This window comes from Eucalyptus grandis, chromosome 8, assembly GCF_016545825.1.
Source record: "Eucalyptus grandis isolate ANBG69807.140 chromosome 8, ASM1654582v1, whole genome shotgun sequence".
NCBI lineage: Eukaryota > Viridiplantae > Streptophyta > Magnoliopsida > Myrtales > Myrtaceae > Eucalyptus > Eucalyptus grandis.
Genome location: NC_052619.1, coordinates 41,417,533 through 41,437,702, shown reverse-complemented (window position 1 = coordinate 41,437,702; position 20,170 = coordinate 41,417,533). Strand labels below are relative to the sequence as shown.

At 40.5% G+C, this 20,170-nt stretch overlaps 2 long non-coding RNA genes across 2 annotated transcripts; one reads left to right on the top strand and one right to left on the bottom strand.

Annotated features, from left to right (window-relative positions):
* Positions 1–2,961: 2,961 nt before the first annotated feature.
* On the top strand, positions 2,962–4,912 carry LOC108954286. The gene is made up of 2 exons (XR_005545525.1): positions 2,962–3,505; positions 4,471–4,912. It is a non-coding gene; the product is annotated as an uncharacterized LOC108954286 (long non-coding RNA).
* A 12,487-nt stretch (positions 4,913–17,399) lies between these two features.
* On the bottom strand, positions 17,400–19,723 carry LOC104425594. The gene is made up of 4 exons (XR_005545309.1): positions 19,649–19,723; positions 18,639–18,707; positions 18,171–18,266; positions 17,400–17,792 (listed from the first exon to the last, which is right to left on the bottom strand). It is a non-coding gene; the product is annotated as an uncharacterized LOC104425594 (long non-coding RNA).
* Between the last annotated feature and the right edge of the window lie 447 nt (positions 19,724–20,170).

Below are 20,170 nucleotides of genomic sequence, written 5' to 3'. Positions count from 1 at the left end.
AAAATTTGATTTCTTTAATTTTTATAATAAAAAATATTTTATTAACTAAGGACCTAGGCTGAGTATCAAGGACTTGCCCATGACCTTGCAGACCCACACAACATTTGCGTGGGCTTGAGTGTTGATGACTAGAGCTCGGCATTGACGACCCAAGCACAACATTTATGGACTTGGCCTTAGGAGTCGAGGCATTGGGCATGGACACTAGGGCTTCAAGCTTGACCTCAATAGACCTAAGCATGGGTGCCGGGGTAATGAGGTCCTAGGCTCAGCCTTAATGGACCTGGGCTCAGGTGCTAGAGACTTGGTCCAAAACTTCGAGGAGTAGGAAATTAGGGTTGGCATTTCCCTGCCTAAGTATGGAGTTTAAGATCTAAGTATCGATATCTAGTTATATTTTGAACAATCTTATTGAAAAATAGGTTCTAGAATTTAAGCATAGGTCTTCTGTGGACTCATTTTCCTAACCAACCAAATGCTAGAAAATAAAGAAAATGTTTTCACGAAACAAACGGAGCTTAAATAGAGCACAATTTCTTAACATCAAAAGAAAGGATATCTAAATAGACTTGGCCGGGCTTAGAGAGCCTATTAAAGGGAGGGCTTTTTTCCGTTGGGCCTTAGCAACCCAGTCCACCAGAAGGTCGGCCCCAGGAGAGCACTGGGCTATGTGGACAGACTTATATTGGGCCAGTCTTCGCTTGCAATCGTCGATCCATGCCCACAAATTCCATGGGCTTTGATCTGCGAGCGTCACATAGCTTAGCGAGGATTATCTATCAGTTTCAGTCTCTACCAACAGAATCAGTTCGTGTCTTCAAGTCAAAGTGGTTCTCCCAGTACAGCAGCGTCTCCAAAAGGGCTAGGGATTCTATCTCAATCACCGAAGAAGCTCAACTCAATTTGCGAATCCATCGACAAGAAATCCGTCTGAGTTTCGACACACTCCTGCAATCGCTCCCTCCCACGATCCTTCAGCAAGAGATTTGAAACCGAATCAGCAAAAGACTTTTGGACAATTTTTCTGAGTTCTGTCAATGAGAATCATTAAAAATTTGCCTACATGGATGCTAGAAAGCAAATAGTGCTAGCATGGAGCCCATGGGGTTCAGGTGAAAGATCATCTAATAGAATTTTAATAATGGGCAAATATTTTACACAAGCACAAGTTTAGTTTTTTTTTAAATGTTAGAGGAAGAAGTTTAGGGTAAATGTGTCATAATAGACATATTTTGGGGTTTTTGATGAGGCGAAAAAAATAAATCAGGGTAAATGTATCACAGTAGTATAATCTAGGGTTTTTAAAATAGCTTTTTACCATAAATTTAAGTTAATACTTACAAAATTAAGAAAAATAAATAACTTGAAGCATCACTAAATGTAGAACAAATCCAAGATTGACGATTAGAATGTAAGGGTTGTTAGTCAAAATGAAAGAAAAAAAGTAAATAAGAAACAAATATTAAAAAATAATAAAATTCATTTTTTTTTTTAAATTATAAAAGATATTCAAGTTAGTTTTGAATAAGCTAAGTAGGACTAGTATACACATTAGCGATTTCTGATCAAAATTAGCTGAAACGGTTCAATTGGTAAATTGTAAAAATGTCTAAAACTAAATTGACACAACTAATAGGTTTAGGATTGAATTAGTACAAATATAATAAGTTAAAAACTTTTTTGGTACTTTTCCTATGAGGAAGGCCTATTTAATTAAGAATACCTTCCACCTTACAAAATATCCTACTAATCTCATAAATTAGGTAAAATGTAAGCTTAAGCTTGGAGTGATGGCCCAAAATATGGAATTTTTGCTCTTGTTGGCGTGGAGAATCAAATGAATGTCTTACGCATAATCCATACACAAATAAGATCATTACCACTAAGCCAATTCTTATGAAGTAACAGGAAGTTAGCCCAAACGCAATAATTAATTCAAATACTACTAAGAGAAAATCACCTAAAATGGGCTTTTCTGACTTGTCTCGAAATGTTGTATAAATTTCGAAATCAGATATTCAATCACCTTAGAAAACTCTTGATAGTGTCAACTAAAATGTGTTATTGAGAGAAAAGTCTCAAATGTGTTTTTGTAGCCGCGGACTTATATTTCTCTTATTTTATATTTCACAATATTAAAGAGTTTCCCCTCAAATTCATTAGGGACATGATTAAACGAAGAGACATATCTTATTCTTCTTTACTTCATTATCGATCCATTTATTTGGCACCTTCCGCTTAACACAAAGAAACAACTCATTCACGCTTTTCTTTTCCGCTGTTACAAGTTATGCTATTTCATCTGGTGGAGTGACTGAGCATGAAGTAATATGGATATGCCGTTTGTCTTGCTATACATTCGTGCATGAAGTGGATGAGGCAGCACCAAGTCCTTGTCTCACAAAAAGCATCAGCTTTGCAACCTACTCTCAAATACTCCTCAGCCCCTGCTTTTGTCTTTTACAAAATGGCAGAAGCAGGTCTCTTAGGCCTTGCCACTGACCTACTGAAAAGCCTCACCACCGATATGGTGAAACTGGAAACTGGAGGTTCCTACGTCCCAGAAGATCTAGCTGCTCTGCGGTGCCAAGGACGAGCTCCGAAGTCTTGAGGACACCGTCAAGACCAACCAAGCTGTGCTTTTGGATGCCGAGAAACAGCATCGGCACAACCACCAATTCAAGGACTGGCTCAAGAGGCTGAAAGACGTGTTGTATGACATACAGGACTTGCTTGATGTTGTCGCAATCGAAGATCTCAGGCGAAAGGTCACTTCGGGCAACAAGACGTCAAAAAGAGGTACATGTTTTCTTCTCTGAATCAAATCAGCTCGCACACTACTTTAAAGTGGCTACTAAGATTCAAGAATTTCAAAAGAAACTGGTTCGGAATAAAAATGATAGGAAGTTCCATCTAGAGACATTCTTAGTGAGGCAACTGTTGCTATTGGTAGTAGGGGTGTCAAAAAAACCCGACCCGACCCGACCCGAACACGACCCGAACACGAAACAAATATAAAACGTGTTTTGTGTTCGGGTCGTGTTCGAGTGACAAACATGAAACAAGCGGAATACATGTTTCGGGTCGGGTTTAGGGTTGAAACATTGTTCGACCCGAAACACGTTAACACCCTTGTTCCAATTTCCAAACAAGTCACCAAACACAAACACTAAACACTAAACAGACGTCTTTTCGAGAACCCCTGCCCTTCGGCTTCTTCTCCGACGACTGCGCTTCTCGTGGATTCCGCTGCCGCCCTCCGATCGACGCGCCTCCACCTCGCCGTCGCCTTCCCCACCCCTTGTCTCAACGCCGGAACCCTAGCCGCCGCCTATTCCTATTGTTTTAGTGGGAAAACGCTGGAGCTGTGTGGCTTTCGGTTTTTCCTCAGAGTCGGGAGAAAATCTGCCGCGATTTCTCGCCCGCGCGGCTTGACGATCCAGGGTCTTTAAATTCATGAACCCGAAGAAACAGAGGGTTGGACTCGGAGCTCTTTTCGTTCTTGGTAAGGTTTCGTTCTTCAGACGCCATCTCTGCTCTTTTTTGGTTTCTTGGATGCTTATCTTCCATTGGTGTTTCTTTCTTTCTTTTGGGTATATCGTGGTTTTGCGGTGTCTCGTCTGGTGCTCTGGTTCTCGGTTCTTTCCCGTTGTTCTTGAAGTTCATGAACAGAACAGGGAGGTCAGCGTCCCGGAGGGGGTGATTGGGTCGGTTTTATTGGGAATTTCTCTGTATGCTAAACTATTGGCGGGGAAGAGTATTCCTTTTCCGGACTCGCTTGCTACAAGCAGAATCTGGGACTTCTTTTGGGTCTCGGAACTGTCATGCTTTTGCATAAAGTTTGTTAATTTGTTGCGAGAAAACTTGACCTAAGCATGTGTTGCAGAAACCCACATTCAGTTGGGATGACAAGTTAACGGGACAGCTTCCGGTTATTTATTTGTTTGACACTTTGAGAATAGTGAGTGACGCATTTGTCTTTCTGTCTGTTGGACTCCTATAAGAGATTTGTTTAACCGTTTGTCTATATATCACTTCCAAGTTTCCTCTCCTTGACCTTTGAGGATACTGGGTTTTGGTAGTTGCTTTTCCTATAAGGGAATTATCATGAGGATGCAGTTAGCGTGCACTGTGTTGTGTGTTCGCCCTTTTTTCACTTGCACATATGAATGCTTGTTGATATGTTGTGGATATAGATTATTGATGGCAGACCAATATATCCTTTTTGTGTTGGACTGCCAACCTGTAAGAAGTTATCATGATCCCTTCTACCCTCCTTCCATCAGATGAGCAAATTTGATTTTCTCTCTTCGGTTTTGTGGTGACCAACGTTTCATAGTATCAGATATTCTTTCAGAGCAGTTCAATATCTTACTGGTAAATTTTGTTGCTTCTTTACTATTTGGTCTGGCACTGAAAAAGCCAGAGATGGTACAATGATGGCTTAACTAGCCATTTCAATTGTTGCAGGATATTGCATGCTTTTGACATTGGATTGAATTGATCTTGGTCAGAGTTCCTTTACTGATATTTTTGCTGCCATGAAGCTTTGATGACACCACATGCACAACCCCTTTTTGGTTCCCCCTCGGGTTGGCTTAGTGTGGATTAATCTTGTTATCTCATATCTAGATGAGCATTTGCTAGGAATAGTGTGGTTTTTGATTTTGTGTGCTTGGTGTGTTTACGCATCAGCAATCAACAAGCATGCCTAAGCTTGTAAGAGAAGTAGAAATCAGAGAGAAAGAAGCAGAACAACGACTTGAGATGCAATCACTGGTGAAGTAAACCGCGACAATGATGAATGATGAGTAGAGAATCGAACCTTTCCATGAAAGGAGAATTGTTCCATATGTATGTTTCTCATTTTCTTGTCTGCAACTGCAGGATATTTCAACAGATTGCAATGGTAGGTGGCATTCTCATCCGTGGGTTGTACCAAGCCTCCGTCACATTAGATGGTCTAATGTGAAAAAAAAAAAAAAGAAAAAAAAAAGTGAAAACCCAAAAACCCGACTCGGCCCGGCCCGGCCCGACCCGACCCGACCCGACCTGAAACACATTCGATATTCTGATGTGTTTGGTCGGGTCGGGTCGGGTCATAACGCGTGACCCTTATGTTTCGGGTCGGGTCGGGTAACATCAAGACCCGACCCGACCCGACCCATTTACACCCCTGATTGGTAGGAGGAGGACAGCTCATTATTTGACAAATAGACGATACAGTTTTAGATGGCATAAGACTTTATTGAGTCATTGAATGGAAACGAGCACCTAAAAGAGATCAGTGATTGTTATGTCTCGGACCTACTGTGTAGGTCATTCCTTGAAGTTGAGGTGGTCCATTATGACATAGGTGAGGCACAAATGTTCAAGATGCATGATCTTGCTTTGAAAGTGGTCGGAGATGAGTGCAAGATGGTTAATTTCAAAGCATCATTAGAGAAAATCGACATGCATCATTTGCTTCACAATTCTCCTCGCTATAGGAAGGGACCTCTTTACTTGAAGTGACCAATCTATGAGCGTTTCTTTCTATGAAGAACTTGTCCCAAAATGAATATCATTGGATGTTCTCCAAGTTCAATCATTGTCAAAATGGTCAGGCAATACAGATTTTTGCATCCTTCCTTCATTCGGTAGTCTATTGAAGCACTTAAGATTTCTTGATTTTCTAGAAACCAATCCATCAAGAGTTTGCTGGATTCAATCGAGGATTTACTGAAGTTGCAGACCCTTAAACTCTCTAGTTGCTAAAAGCTTACAACACTTCCAAGATATTTAAGGAAAATTTTCAATTATAGATTTCTAGATGTCTCTGAAAACCTAATCTATCTAGAGTTTGCTGGATTCACTTGCGGATATGCTGAACTTGTAGACCCTCAAACTCTTTAGTTGGAGGAATCTTACCACACTTCAAGAGATTTATGGAAATTGGTCAACCTAAGACACCTCTGAATAGATTAGGGTAATTCATTGAGCCGCATGCCGTGTGGGTTGAATCACTTGTCTCCACTTTAGACTTTATCCCCATTCATTGTACAAAAGATGGACTATAAAATACTTGGTGGTTTAAGGAGAGTAAATGAACTGGGTGGATTAAATAGATTGGCTGGGTGGATTGCTCTTATAAAGTTAGAGTTCCTTCAATCAGCACCGAACATAGGTCACTTGAAGGAAAAACATCTCCGTTTCTTGAAGTTAGAGCGGTCAGGCAAGCAACAAGATGACGAAAGCGATAGCAATGAATTGATTGTGCGGGAGAATCTCATAAATCTAGCCCATTTGACCATATTCTCTTCTATGGCGGGGAGTTCGCAAACTAGCTTTCCTCCATCATGAATCTTGTTGAGCTTAGACTCAATGAATGTAGAGGATTGAAGTACTTGCCACCTTTAAGTGACTCCCTTCCCTAAGGGCATTGAATCTCGAGGATTTGCATGCTTTGGAGTTTGTCCAAGAGATAAGTGACCCAGAACAATGTAATGCCGCACGCTTCTTCTTCCCACCTCTAGAGCTATTGTCCCTCATCGACTGTCACAACCTTAAAGGATGGTGGAGAAGAAGACAATTGATGGGAGAAAAATCAAGATCATTGGCAATGCGGATTTACAATCATCATTCCCAAAACTTTGCTCCGTGCATGTATTAAGTTGTCCTCACCTAAAAACGGTGCGACTATTTCCCTTAAAAGAAGTCTAAAACTTATATGGAGGTAGCGCGAAGTGGTGGGAGCAACTAGCGATGGCCGTTCCACATTGTCCATCAAAAACAACAATGGTATCCCCATTCATCCCTCTCCCTAAATTGGACTATCTTAAATTTTCTATCGTGGCGGGTGCACTTGATGATGTAGTCTCTTTCAACTCCTTGAGTCCAGGACCCTCTTCAGTTGCATCAAACTAAGGAGTCTCTCTCATTGCATGCAATACCTATCTGCACTCTAGCACCTTGACATTTGGGATTGTGAAGAACTCGATTTGTTGAGCCACGACGATGAGCATGACGCCTAGTGGCATTCTCTCACGAAATTGGACAACTTCCAAAACTCACGGTGTTATTTGATGGTATTCAACATGTCATTGCTTTACAATCTCTTTGTTCGTTGCTGTGAGAATCTGACAATACTTTTGGAATGAATTGACAATTTCTCTTCACTCCAAAAGCTTGAGAATATGGATTGTCCAGGCTTGACATCTTTGCCAGATGGGATGCGCTGCCTCACCTTCATGAAGAGATTGAGAATCGCTTGGCGTCCCGCTTTGAAAAAGAGGTGTGAAAGAGAAAGAGGTGTAGACTGGGAAAATATTGTGCACGTTCCATCACGTATTTGGGACTAAAGGAAACCAATCAGTGCCCAAGCGTCCAAGTCCAGTGTCAGGGGAATACCATTGAAAAATAAAACAAGGAATGGTGTCATCGGATGACACTGGTCATCAAAATCCGCGGAGATTTCACTTTTTTTATTTTTCTGTTGCGGTGGCAGAGATTCGATGATTGATCTTCATTTTTGTCAAGGTTTAAGAGAAATTGTAATAAATATCCAGTCTTATGGTGTGGTAGGTGAGAGGAGGAATGTGTCCTTTTGACTGTCTTGGAAGCAATGGACGTAAGCAAAAGCCATGTGGGTATTCCCAAATATGTGGAGCATAAGTAAGAAAAAGGTGATTTAACGGAAGATACGAATTAGGGTGCTAAGGTCCGAAATAAAGATCTCAAAATCGTAATTCTCAATTTGGTTCATTCTTTATAAGCAAAAAGGTAAGGTGATTTAAACAGAGACAAAATGAGCTCTTAACATCCAATTTTGTATAATTAACTAGAAATCGAGATGGGTGCAGAGGTTTGAAAGATCGTAATTCTCAAGATGGTCATCAACCTTTGCATTTTGCAATAACAAAGGAAAGGGCGTTACTGTTTTCCTAAATTGATACAGAAAATTTCATGAAGTGAAATAGTATCTATTTATTTATTTATTTCATGGAGAAATCAGAAAGAATTGCAAGTCATAAGAAGTTCCATTTAGATAGACGTCCGAGTTAGAGAACAGTTGGCCGTTGGTAGGAGGAGGAAAGCTCGCTGTTTCGTGCGTGAGCGCGAACTAATTGGTAGAGAAGAGGATAAAGATGGGACCGATCCCACCTCCAAGAAAGAGTGTTTCGATCTTTGTTATAGGAGGTCTAGGGAAATATCACGCTCTTTCAACTAGTGTACAATTATTGGAAGGACGAAGAGCTTATGATGCGGGATCTGTATGGTTGATGTCTTTGATGTACATTTGATCATCAAAGAGACAATGAAATCTGCACAAGATAAGAGTCCCTGGGATCCAAAAGTCGAGAATGACTTCGTCTTTTTCTTATCGGCCTCATTTTCTTTTCTCACTTCATAGGACATTGTTTCATTAGTTTTGGATCTCGTAATGAAGTATCTTTTATCAAGTGTTGTATTTAGGTTTTTATTAAAGGAGACTTGGGTTCTGTGTTAACTTTGGACAAAGAGGGTCAAATGCGAAAGAGACAAAACATCTTTTAATCTCAAAACTAAAGAAGTTGTTAGCTTGCCGCACATATCATACCGTAAATAATTAGTGTTGAAACCTCATTAATAACATCATCCAAACTCACTTTATGCAATAACGAAATCTCATTAAAATTGAAATGGTCTGTACAATATCGAAGGCCTTTCGACAAGGCTGGGTATGGACAAGATCCCTAGTAAAGCACAGCTTCCTACTAAGTTTGATGACACAACGCTGGAATCAAATCGACGATGTTGGATAGTAAAGACAACACCTAGTAGACCACAATTTAAGATGGATATGAGGATACAATGTTAGAATCTAATCAATGATGCTAGATGATGGTAACCACACCTAGTATGCACCATCTCTAGACGCGCATAAACACAGTGTTGGAATTTAATCAACAATGCTGAGCAGATGCAACATCTAATGAATATTGCCTTTAGATGGAATTGAGGACACAAATGTTGAAATCTAATCAACGACATTGGACAATGGTTAGCACTCGAATTTAATTGACGGTACTTCCTAGGATATAGACGCTCGCCGGAATTGAATCTACTATGGAAATCTTAAGCTACAGCTAGGCTAGACTAGGAAAAGATAAAGATAATAGAAAGTAGTTTGGTGTGTTGTTTGGGGGGCTTCTTTGTTGGATGACTAATGGTATTTATAGGCTGACTTGGTAACCGTCAAAGGTTGGTTACCTCCTAAAGAATCACTCCACGTTTTGGGTTGAACCGCCTTATCCGTGCCTGTTCTACAACTTTGTCATGGCTGGCCTAGCAAGCATTTAATTGTTTTCCTTTTGAGTTTAGGACTTTTCCACTATCACCGCCAAAAACCAAACTCTGCCTTACGTAAAAAGTTGCAGTACGATTAACCGTGCGTTTGGGAACCACTTTTGTGAAAAGTCTTTAGGGAAATGCAAAAACCTTTGAGTTAAAGGTGTTTTCCAAAATGCAAAACTGTGTTTGGTAAATTGTACTTTGAAAGCCCTTTGTGAAGTACTTTGAGTAAAATGGTGTTTGGGGAATTACATTTACAAAGGAGTTTTGTGGTAAAAAAAATTATTAAAAGAAAAATAAAAAAAAATTGACTGGCAAGGGCAACGGCCGTTGGCGACCTCCGGTGACCTTCGGCGACTGTTGGTGACCTTCGGCGATCCCGGATCTAGGGTGGCGAGGTCGCACAACATCGTCGCGACCTCTAGCGACCCCGGATCTAGGGTGGCAAGGTCGTGTGCGTCGCACGATGTCGCCTCGACCTCCAGCGACCTAGATTCAGGGCGGCGAGGTCGGCATCGAGGTCGCGGGAGGACCTCGCCACCCCAGATCTGGGTCGTAGCAGGGTCGCGCGACCTCGCTGCCCTTGCACGACGTCGCCGCGACCTAGATCCGGGGCGGCGAGGTCGCGTGACCCAGATTTGGTCGCCGCTTGAGCCCTTGGCACCAGATCTGGTTGCAACCACCAGATTTGTGATCAAATGGGTCGCGCGGCCCCGGCGAGCTTCGTGCGAAGGTTGCGGTTCGGGCAAGCGACGGTCTCCAGCAACGCCGCACTCGCGGAGGTCGCCCGACTCTCCGACGACGATCGCTAGGTCGTGGCGTCTCTCGTAGCGGTTGCTTGTCGGCTCGGAGAAGATGAACAGTGTTTCATCCAAGGACATGCATCGGAAAAACAAAAAATTCATGAGGACAATTTTGGAAAAAAAAGTGAACAATGTCGCGTGGGTATCTTTGAGAAAGCTGAAAGCCCAAGGCAGTCTTCACCTGCCTTGGGCTTTCAGTCTTAAAAATACTCGCTTTGCCATTAAGTTCATTCCAAAGTTTTTTGCCAAACACCTTTATTTTGGCCCAAGGGGCTTTGGACCCCCAAAGAGCTTTGGGAAGTGGTTCCCAAATGCACCCTTAGTGCCTTTGAACCTATTCCTGCCTATTTTCACCGCCAAGGATGTATTTCCATCTTTCATCTTTGGCTTTGACACGTGGTACTCTGCTGCTCCATCGTGTCATTCCTTGTCATTGTCTTGTCGAAATTTAGCTTGAAATTTCTTCAAATCCTTAATTGTCTTTTCCCATATAATTATTCGTGGGTTGGGCTGATAAATTATAGCCCATATATGGTTGCGATGACTGTTTCAAGGCTTTCCATCCCGTGTGCCTTTCACGTGCCCATAGGGGTATTTTTGGGTGTCAACTTATGCCCCCTTTCAAAAAATATAAATTGAAAATTAGTTTTTTTTAAGGAAATACCTCGTTCTCCGTGTAATATGCCTCAAATGATCATTATACCTTTCTATTTTCTGATACATTCGTAACCAATACGAACCAACGGCTCTCATTGCATCTCGACACGTCGCTTCAGTTTTTTGGCATATATTCTTAATTTTTGAATTGTCATCTCCTATTCCGGCAAAAGAATTCACTCCTTCATCTCTTTTATACTTTGTCTTCTTCCTTAAACCCTAAACCCTTTGTGTTCTGCTCATAAGTTTTCTATGGCTATTGAAGCTCCTAAATTTGAACCTACATCTTATATTTTGAACTTCGATCGCTATTCCACATAGAAGAGGTCAGCTACTATCGATTTCAACCACTGAGCGTTGCAGAAGAGAATAAAGAGGCATTACTTCTGGGGCTTGCCCTTCTGGATCACAATCATGTTCCTCCGCCTCTCAAACCATGCTTTCTTACTAAAAGGAACAAGAAGCTTCCGATACAATATCCCTCCATCAAAGGCATCAAGACATCCGCACCTACCAAGTTTTGAAGTTTTCATTTATTTGAGGAGAGTTTCTATACCTCGTATCGACGACTACATAATGACATGCCTACCTGTCTAATGTGGAAGAATGCCAGTGTTGAAATGGCATTGGATGCCATTTGAGATTAGCATGGCCCATGATTTAAATAGAGGTTTATTGGAATTTACTGTCTACTTTTGGTCCCCATCAACTAATTGCTTCTTTTTCCCTTGGGACTCATGTTTGTGACCCTCTTGGACATATTTACCATTTCTGGATTTGTTTCCGATAGCATCCTAGTAGCCAACATGAAAACCCTAGAAAACTTACATATTCCCAATGACGTCCTTGCTTACAGTACTTTTCTTGATGAATGTTGTGAGATTTTGGGTCTTGTTCTTTTCAAAGAGCAAACTAGTTTCTTGCTTTATTGGTTGTTGAAATATATATTTTTTAATCCAGCTCTCAAAGTCTCAAAAGATTTCTTTAGACTTGCTGCCAACCTTGCAAGAGGAAAGAAAGTAGCCTTTGGTCCACTTATTTTGGTTGTTTTATAGAGGAGTTTAACCCGTGTTGCCTTTTCGATGTCATCAAAAGAGACTGGGGTTTTGTCTAGTCCATTTTGGATTTTGCAAGCATGGATGGCCCTTTACTTTCCTTTTTTGTTTAGGAAAATCCTTCGTACTCTTCCATTCGATTCATCGAAATCTAAATAATCAAAACCCCAAAGTCTAGGTTGTCGACTGCTTGCCTTATCTCTTAGGAAAGCACCTGATGGAACTTCCTCATTTGTATACTTCCTCCGGGAGATATTGAACTTTGATCATGATCATGTTGACTCCTTTCTTTACGACGCTCTTGAATTCTATTATCTTTTCTATGAAAACACTGAGTATCTGGATGACCTCAGTGCATTCTGGTTAAATGTGCTTATTCCAGCTGAGTTGATTGTCCTGTATGACTATGTACCAAGGAGAGGTTCTACCATGAATTTGAGGCTTACTCTCTGCAATACTATGTTGGGCAATTCGGTCTTTACCAGAATGTACCAATGCTAATTGCCTAATCCATGGAATACACTTTGATGAATAGGAAGAAGTATAATTCAATAAAGATGAACCTTTTGTTTGCTATTCTCGAATCACCGTAGCAATGCGGGACTGATTTTTCCCATATTTCGAAACTTTTCAACCTTCTCTAGGGGTCATAGTAGAATATACTAGCTGGTGGATTTCTTTCTCATTTGAGAGTCCATATGAAGAAGCCCTTAAGACTATTCTTAGTCATATCAAACCATGTCACACACATCCTATTCCTTCATCATGAACCAAGATTCATGCGAATCATTTACAGTCGGCAATCTTCATCACATTTAATGAACTCCAGCTCCTTGTTCATTTCAACACTTCAACGGATGTGTACCATCTATATTAGCCAATCATCATGTCACTTCGATTTCCAATATAGCCTTAATTACGTGGATCGTATCAATCCACTATCCCACAATGCACGAACTCCTACTTTCTCGGCTGTGCTGCAACTACACACCTTCACCCTTGGTCACGTTGGTTCATGAAAGGTTGTGGCCGTTCGACTTCCAGACTTGGCCTATAAATAGTGTGGTCAATAGTGATGGGACCCCATCCGTCATCTCAACCTTCGAATCCCTTACAACGTTCAACCTCTTTCTCTTCTCTCCCTTTCGATCGTCACTTCCTTGCCTTATGGAGAGAACTGCTCCCTACCTCTGCTTTACATATAATCTGCTGACTTCAAAGCCAGGTTTCCTCGAGAGGCTGAAGAACCTTGCAACCCATGCCGTGTCGAATAATCTTCCTGAAGGCCATCCATTCCTTGCTGACTATAAGGAATTCATGGTAACTTTTAATAATGGTATTGAAAGTTTCCAGTCCAACATAGGGGACATCGTTGCCTCGATAATGCTGAACATGAATACTGGAGGAAGAAGGAGGAGATCGAGAACGCTGACTTGGTCTATCGCAAACTGACAGAGGTGCAAGGGACCTTTCATGCCATTCATACTCAAATGTCCAAATTCCAAAGAATGGTGTCCAATAGGGTAAAGACAGTGAAGAGGAAACTGGAAAGAGGGCTGGCTCTTGGTGAGCGAATTGAGTTTGAGATCAATGAACCCATGCTGGCTAGATCCCTTTCTTATGTGGACTCTAACACTAAAAATGTTTAGGCCTTGCTCGAAAAGGTTGGCGAGCTGGTTGAAGAACAATTGCTCCTTTTCCAGTGCTTGAAGCAAGAGAAAGATGCCCTTGAGAAGGAGATGGACAAGCTACAGAAGCCTAAAGAGCATGCCAAGCAAGCCAACGATCACCTAGAGTCATAGCTGCACCACTTCGTGGTCACCGTTTGGTAGCATCTTGGCTTGAGTGGGTTGGAGTAGGGCGAGTTCAAGAGTGGAGGAGTAGGAATGGAGGAAAGAAGGAAGGAAGAAAGAAGGAAGAAGGAAAGGAGAGAAGAAAGAGAGAGAGAGAGAGAGAGAGAGAGAGAGAGAGAGAGAGAGAGAGAGAGAGAGAGAGAGAGAAATGTAAGAAATGAATAAAAAAAAGTGTTTTTGGAAAATTTCTGACCTTCCATTTTCTTATACTTCTCGCATCTCCCACAGTCGAATAATATTTCTTCAGGAACTTGCCACTAATCGATTGTTGGAACTCTTTTCCACCTTAGTCCATCAATCAATACGCATTTCCAGTTTGAGCTTTACTAACTAAATATGGGCCTTCCCAAGATGATGACCATTTCCCAAACTTTTCGTTATCAGCATTCATAGGTAAGATGGTGGTCTAGACCAAGTTATCGATGTTGAAATACTTGGGCTTGACGTGCTTATTGTATGCTTTGGCGACCCTTTGCTTCTGGGCAACAAAATTTTCTAGTGCCAAAGTCCTACTTTCACCAAGGTCATCCACATTGGCATATATTAACTCATTATATTCTTCCTTTGATAGGTCATCTTGCAATCTTACCCTAAGTGATTGCATCGTTATCTTAGCTTGTAGGATGGCCTCCTATCCATATGTTAGCATATAAGGGCTAACTTTAGTACTTGATCTTTTTGATGTTCAATATGGCCATAACACTGTAGATAATAACGAATCCCATTACCGTGGGTTCTCTTCTCAATGCTTCTAAATAAGATTAATAATGATCTTATTTGAAACCTCAGCTTGACCATTAGCCTTAGCATAATAAGGTGTCAAATGTACCATTTTGATGCCTTTGGACTTCAAAAACATTAACATCTCATGCCCAGTGAACACCATTCCTTGGTTAGTCGTGATCGACTCAGGAATTCCAAATCAATGGACGATTCGTTCTTCGATGAACTCCCTAATGACCTTTTGCGTTACGTTCTTATAAGAAGCCACTTCTACCCATTTTGTAAAGTAGTCTGTTGCCACTAAGATAAAACTATGCTTTTTTGATGAAGGTGTAAATCTTACTTATTATATCCATTGCCCAACCTTGAAACAGCCACGGTTTAATAATGGGTCTCATTGTCGTAGTAGGTATGTGTTGAAGTGGACTATGTTTTTGACAAGGGTCACAACCTTTAGCATAATTAATGCAATCCTTCGTAATAGTTGGCCCAAAGTATCCATGGCGATGCAACAACCATTTCATCTTAATCCCAGCTTGGTGTGCGCCACAAATTCCTTCATTTACTTCAGCCATTACGAGCATTGACTCTTGCTTCCCTAAACATTTTAGTATCAGGCCATCTACTATTCTTTGGTATAATTCATTGTCTATCAACAAGTACTTCATCACCTGTCGTTTACAATTTTTATCATTGACAATTGGATTTTTCAAATAATATGCAAAAGGAGTTCTCCAATCCTATTTATCTTAACCATCTTGCAGTTCGACTACATAACTTGGTGCCGCCATCACTCTATTGTCTATCAAAGGTAACATTTTTACTTGCATAATTATATGCTTGCAAGCTCCTTCGGTATTTTATAACCGGATTCCATTTGAGCTAATTCATTGGCTTTTGAATTTTTGTTTCTCCTAACATGAATCAATTCACATTCGGTGAAACTGCTCAGTAATTCTTTCATCAGGATATGATGTGATATTATGTTTTCATTTAAGCACTAATATTCTCCGATGGGCAAAAATTCCGTAATAAAATCTAAAAGAAAAGAAAAGAAAAAGAAAAAGAAGAAAAAAAAAGAGAGAAATATAATAAAAGTATCAAAGACTAAAAGAAATACAAAAATTTAAGAGTTCTACCAAACACATTTCTACTTTGGGAATAAAGATTTTGGGCAGTTACCAAAAGCATTCAAATGCTCAGAAATTGTTCTTAGAAATATAATAAAAAATAATCATTTCTAAGTATAAATTATTTTAGGAGTTGAATGATTACCAAACGCATCCCTGGTCACCTTGAAGAACCAAACTTCCTTCTACAGTAATCCTACTATAGACTTGGTTACTATTGGACCCACCAACAATTGTTTTCACACTTTGTAAGCATAGCACGATAAATTCTTTCACTAGATAATAAACCACATCTTTAGGTACAACGAGTCTTTTGCACACTTTGTCTCTCACTTAGACAAAGGCATTCACTCTATATACAACTATTTCTCTCTTAAGACAAATGAATTTGTCACTCTTGTTAAGTCTTTCGAATAACATTCAAATGGATATGACAAGCTTACTAAAGAAACGGATTCAAAAACTTCTTGACAATGCCATTTCTCTTGTTTTTGTTCATTTCAACCATCGTGTTGTGGCCGAGTTTTCTCCAATTTATGATGCTCTACGTTCGAACTTGTACTTTCTAGTAGTTATTTCCATATTATCCAATGCAAACTTCCGGCAAAATTCCTTAAAAACCAAATGCAGAATCTTCTTTCAATCCGGACTGTTTAATCAGACCTTTTTATTTATGGCAAGTTTTTATCACACAACTCAGCAATCTCTTGAATGAATTAGTTTGTGAGTTTTGGCATAAATAACCTTGGAAAACTATTGCATGGGATGTAGTAAAATGACACTTTCACGAAATTCAATATAGTCATTATGATTAATTTTTGCATAAAAATGTTGACGTGACGGTCTAGTTATCACTAACCGTCCTACGTGATATGACCGGTGTCTAATGTGGAAAATATTAAGTAAAATGACATTGTTTTGTTTATTATTAAATTTTTATTATTTTTCTCGTCGTTCTGTTTATCTTTAAAATAAATCAGATTTTTTTTTCCTTTTCTTTTGTCAGCTCCACTGTTCAACTTCCTCAAGTGCTATCTTTAAACTTCAAACTTAATGGTCAATTTTACGGTGGTGAGTCGTTCAATAATATGTATTAGTTAAAATTTAGTTTCATGATATCATATTTTTCTTTTCAAATTTAAATCAAAAGAGACGAATTTTTGAAATCTAATCGGTAACTTAACCATCAAGTTTGTTTTTCCAAACTAACATATAGTTTTCTAAAAATATATTTCACAATATTTGTCTCTATGACGTTTTAGGTATCTGTAGAGCTTTGAGGCTCAATGATTTTATTTATTTATTTATTTGTGTTCTTTCTATAAAAGCTTCCTCAAGCCCATTCAACTTGAACTGCTCATAAGTTTCTAGGTGTCTGATCTAACTGCTCCTTGAATTTTGGGCAACTGAACCCATCAAACTCTTGTTTGATCCCACCTCCAAATCAATGCGAGAGACTCTTTGCAAAAGCCCTAAATACCTTCTAAGCGGATTGTTTAAGTGAATCTCTTCCATTTCACGTTGAGCTATTTCCTTTCCTTACTTCAAGACTTCTATATATTTTATATCTTAACACTACCCATTGCATGTGAATCCGATGTGTATGGATTTAAAAGAACCGAGGAAAATTGAGTGTGCCTAATGAGAGGAAATCTTAAATGAGTGATGGACCGTGAACATCCGGCTTTGAGTGGTTCCGGTACCAAACAGGTCCGACCCATGAAGCATAAGCTGTAGGCTGGGCTCTCTAATGAAAGACTCCCGGCTCTAACATGATTTTCCATTATTGAACTAAGAAATACGATAGAGCAAAAGCATCTATACAACATTTCAACATTTCAAATTTTCTCTCTACAATGGTAGAGGCTCCTCTCCTTCAATGGAGTTTTTTCCCTATCCCCCAAGGTGATAGCAGCCACACCAAACCCTAAAACTTACGATTACAGTCTCCCAGAAAGGAAAACCCATCCACTCCAAACCCTTGAAATCAGTATACCCATTACACAAAACTCCGTTTCCCCCTTCCAAACCCTAGACCACGACAACCCCCAAAAACCTAGAAATCGAGGGTCTTCGAGTGATGATCGTGCTCCATCTTCCTTCTTCCTTACTGAACCACCCGCCAACAACGCGGTAAATGGAAGCGGCTACTGTTCCATCATTCCAAGAATCCGAGAACCAACCCATCATGCTCGAGCTCCCTTCGATCCGAACTAACGAACACTTCAACAGCAGGTACGTTATCACCAACCCTTGATTCTGCAACAACAAGAGTTAGAATGGACAGTCAGGAGGAAAACCAGCTCCGTATTGCTGCCCTATGCAGAAGTCTAGGGCATTTATGGTCTGAAGATGATGTCGTTCCTGTTAGGGAGGAAGCCCCACTGAATAAGATTGTTGAATGCAAACATACTTTATTCGGGAAACTATTATCGAAGCCGAATGTTAACTTTCCTGCTTTCTGCAACACGATGAAAAAGGCGTGGAGAGCCGATGCAGTGGATATTTCCCAAAAGGAACCTGGGTCTTTCTCTTTTGTCTTTGAAACTGAAGCGGACAAAGAGCGAGTTCTAAAATCTGGCCCTTGGTCTTTCGCAAGTAACTTGCTGGTACTCAAGCAATGCGAACCAAACATACCTGAACACTGCTATGATTTCTTGCACTATGACTTCTGGATCCATATTATAGGGCTGCCTCCTGGATGGATATTAGAGGAAGTATATGCTGATGTTGCTGGAAAAGTGGGAAAAGTGAAAGAAATTCAGCTAGAAAACAGAGGAAATGTGCCAAATAAAACGGGGAAAGCAAGAGTTGAAATTTCACTATCGGCTCCTCTTAAAACAGGGGCTCTAGTGAAGATTGGAGCAAAACAGATATGGGTGGAGTTTAAATATGAAAGGCTCCCTCATTATTGCTATTCCTGTGGACGACTAGGGCATTATGCTTCCTATTGTGAAGAAGTTCCTTATGAGAAAACAGAATGGGCAGAAAACAGGCCAGGGAAATATGGGCCTTGGCTCAAAGCGGAGGTAAGGACAAAAAGTCCTCATTGGGAAGCCTTCTATGGCAACATTGTCTTAACTCAAGAAGAAGAGGAATACATACCTGAAACCCCCATTCAATCACCTACTCTTCAGATTGTGGGAAGGAAAGAACCAGAAAATGCTGCTGGCCCTATTCGTAGCAAAAAAAGGGCAGAAAATCCATTATCCAATGAGCTCAGAGAAGAAGAGAGAGGAGAGACAGCAGGCAAAACAGGGAAAGGGAAACAACCGCTATACTTGCTAGATTCTACGATGAAGGACTCGATCGAAACAGGAGGAAGCAACGAAAAGGGATCCAAAATTATAAGAGCAAAAAAACAGAAGAAGGCTGAGGAAGCGAGCCTGCAACTCATCGATGAAATGGAGTTATTAGAGACTCCTATCCAGCTGGTGAAAGAAGGGAAAGAATGGGCTTTGGTGGCTAGCCCTAATAAGCCACCGGAGACATCATGAGGATATTGAGTCGAACCGTGGGGTGGGCAACCCCCTGACGTTCCAGGAGCTCAGAGCCCTAGTGGCTCTTGAAAGGCCTAGTATGGTGTTCTTAATGGAAACCAAAAACAAGGAGGAGATGGTGGAAAGGGTGAAAAAGCGACTTAATTACCAACAGTCTTTCTTGATACAGCCAAGAGGAATTGCGGGTGGTTTGGCTTTGTTATGGAGAGAGGAATATCAAGTAAAAGTGAGATGTAGTTCACATCACTTTATAGATACAGAATGTGAGGATCCCACAAGTGGCCAAAACATGAGGATTACTTTCCTTCACGCCTCAACAAACTTCCAGGAGAGAACTCAATTGTGGCAACAGCTTTGCTGCTTTTCCACATCTAACAGACTTCCATGGCTATGTATGGGGGACTTTAACGATATTTTGTACAACTGGGAGAAGGAAGGAAAAAAGGAAGCAGACTACTATCGCATTGCAGCCTTTCGAGATATGTTAAATGAATGCTCTTTCATGGATATGGAGAGTAAAGGGTGCAACTACACATGGACTAACAATAGAGGAGGAGAAGAAAACGTGAAAAAACGCTTAGATAGAGCGGTATGTACAATGGAATGGAGAGTTACCTTCCCAAATGCTGAAGTTCTGGCGTTACCAGCGGTTGGCTCGGATCATAGCCCCCTCCTACTATCACTTCACCCCGTTCATAGCAAAAGAAAGAGGGAATTCAGATTTGAATCATATTGGCTCGAAGAAAAGAGTGCAGAGATGTCATTATGGATAGTCAACAAATGACCATCATCACAAAGTTCTCATGGAAAATCCACCAAGTCACGTAAGAGCTAGAGAAATGGAGTAAACAGAAATTCTCTAATGCAGCTTCCCAAATAAAAGCACTGAAGAGAAGACTCACGGAACTCACAAACAGCAAAAATGAATATTCCAGCAAACAAGAAATGCAGCAGATTAAAGAGAGAATAGACCAACTATGGAGACAGAAGAAATGTATTGGGGACTTAGATCCGGATTAATTGGCTCCAATGGGGGATAGAAACACTAAATATTTCCATGCCACAGTAGTTCAAAGACGGCAACGAAACAAAATCACAATGTTGAAGATTGATGACCAGAATTGGAGCGAGAGACCC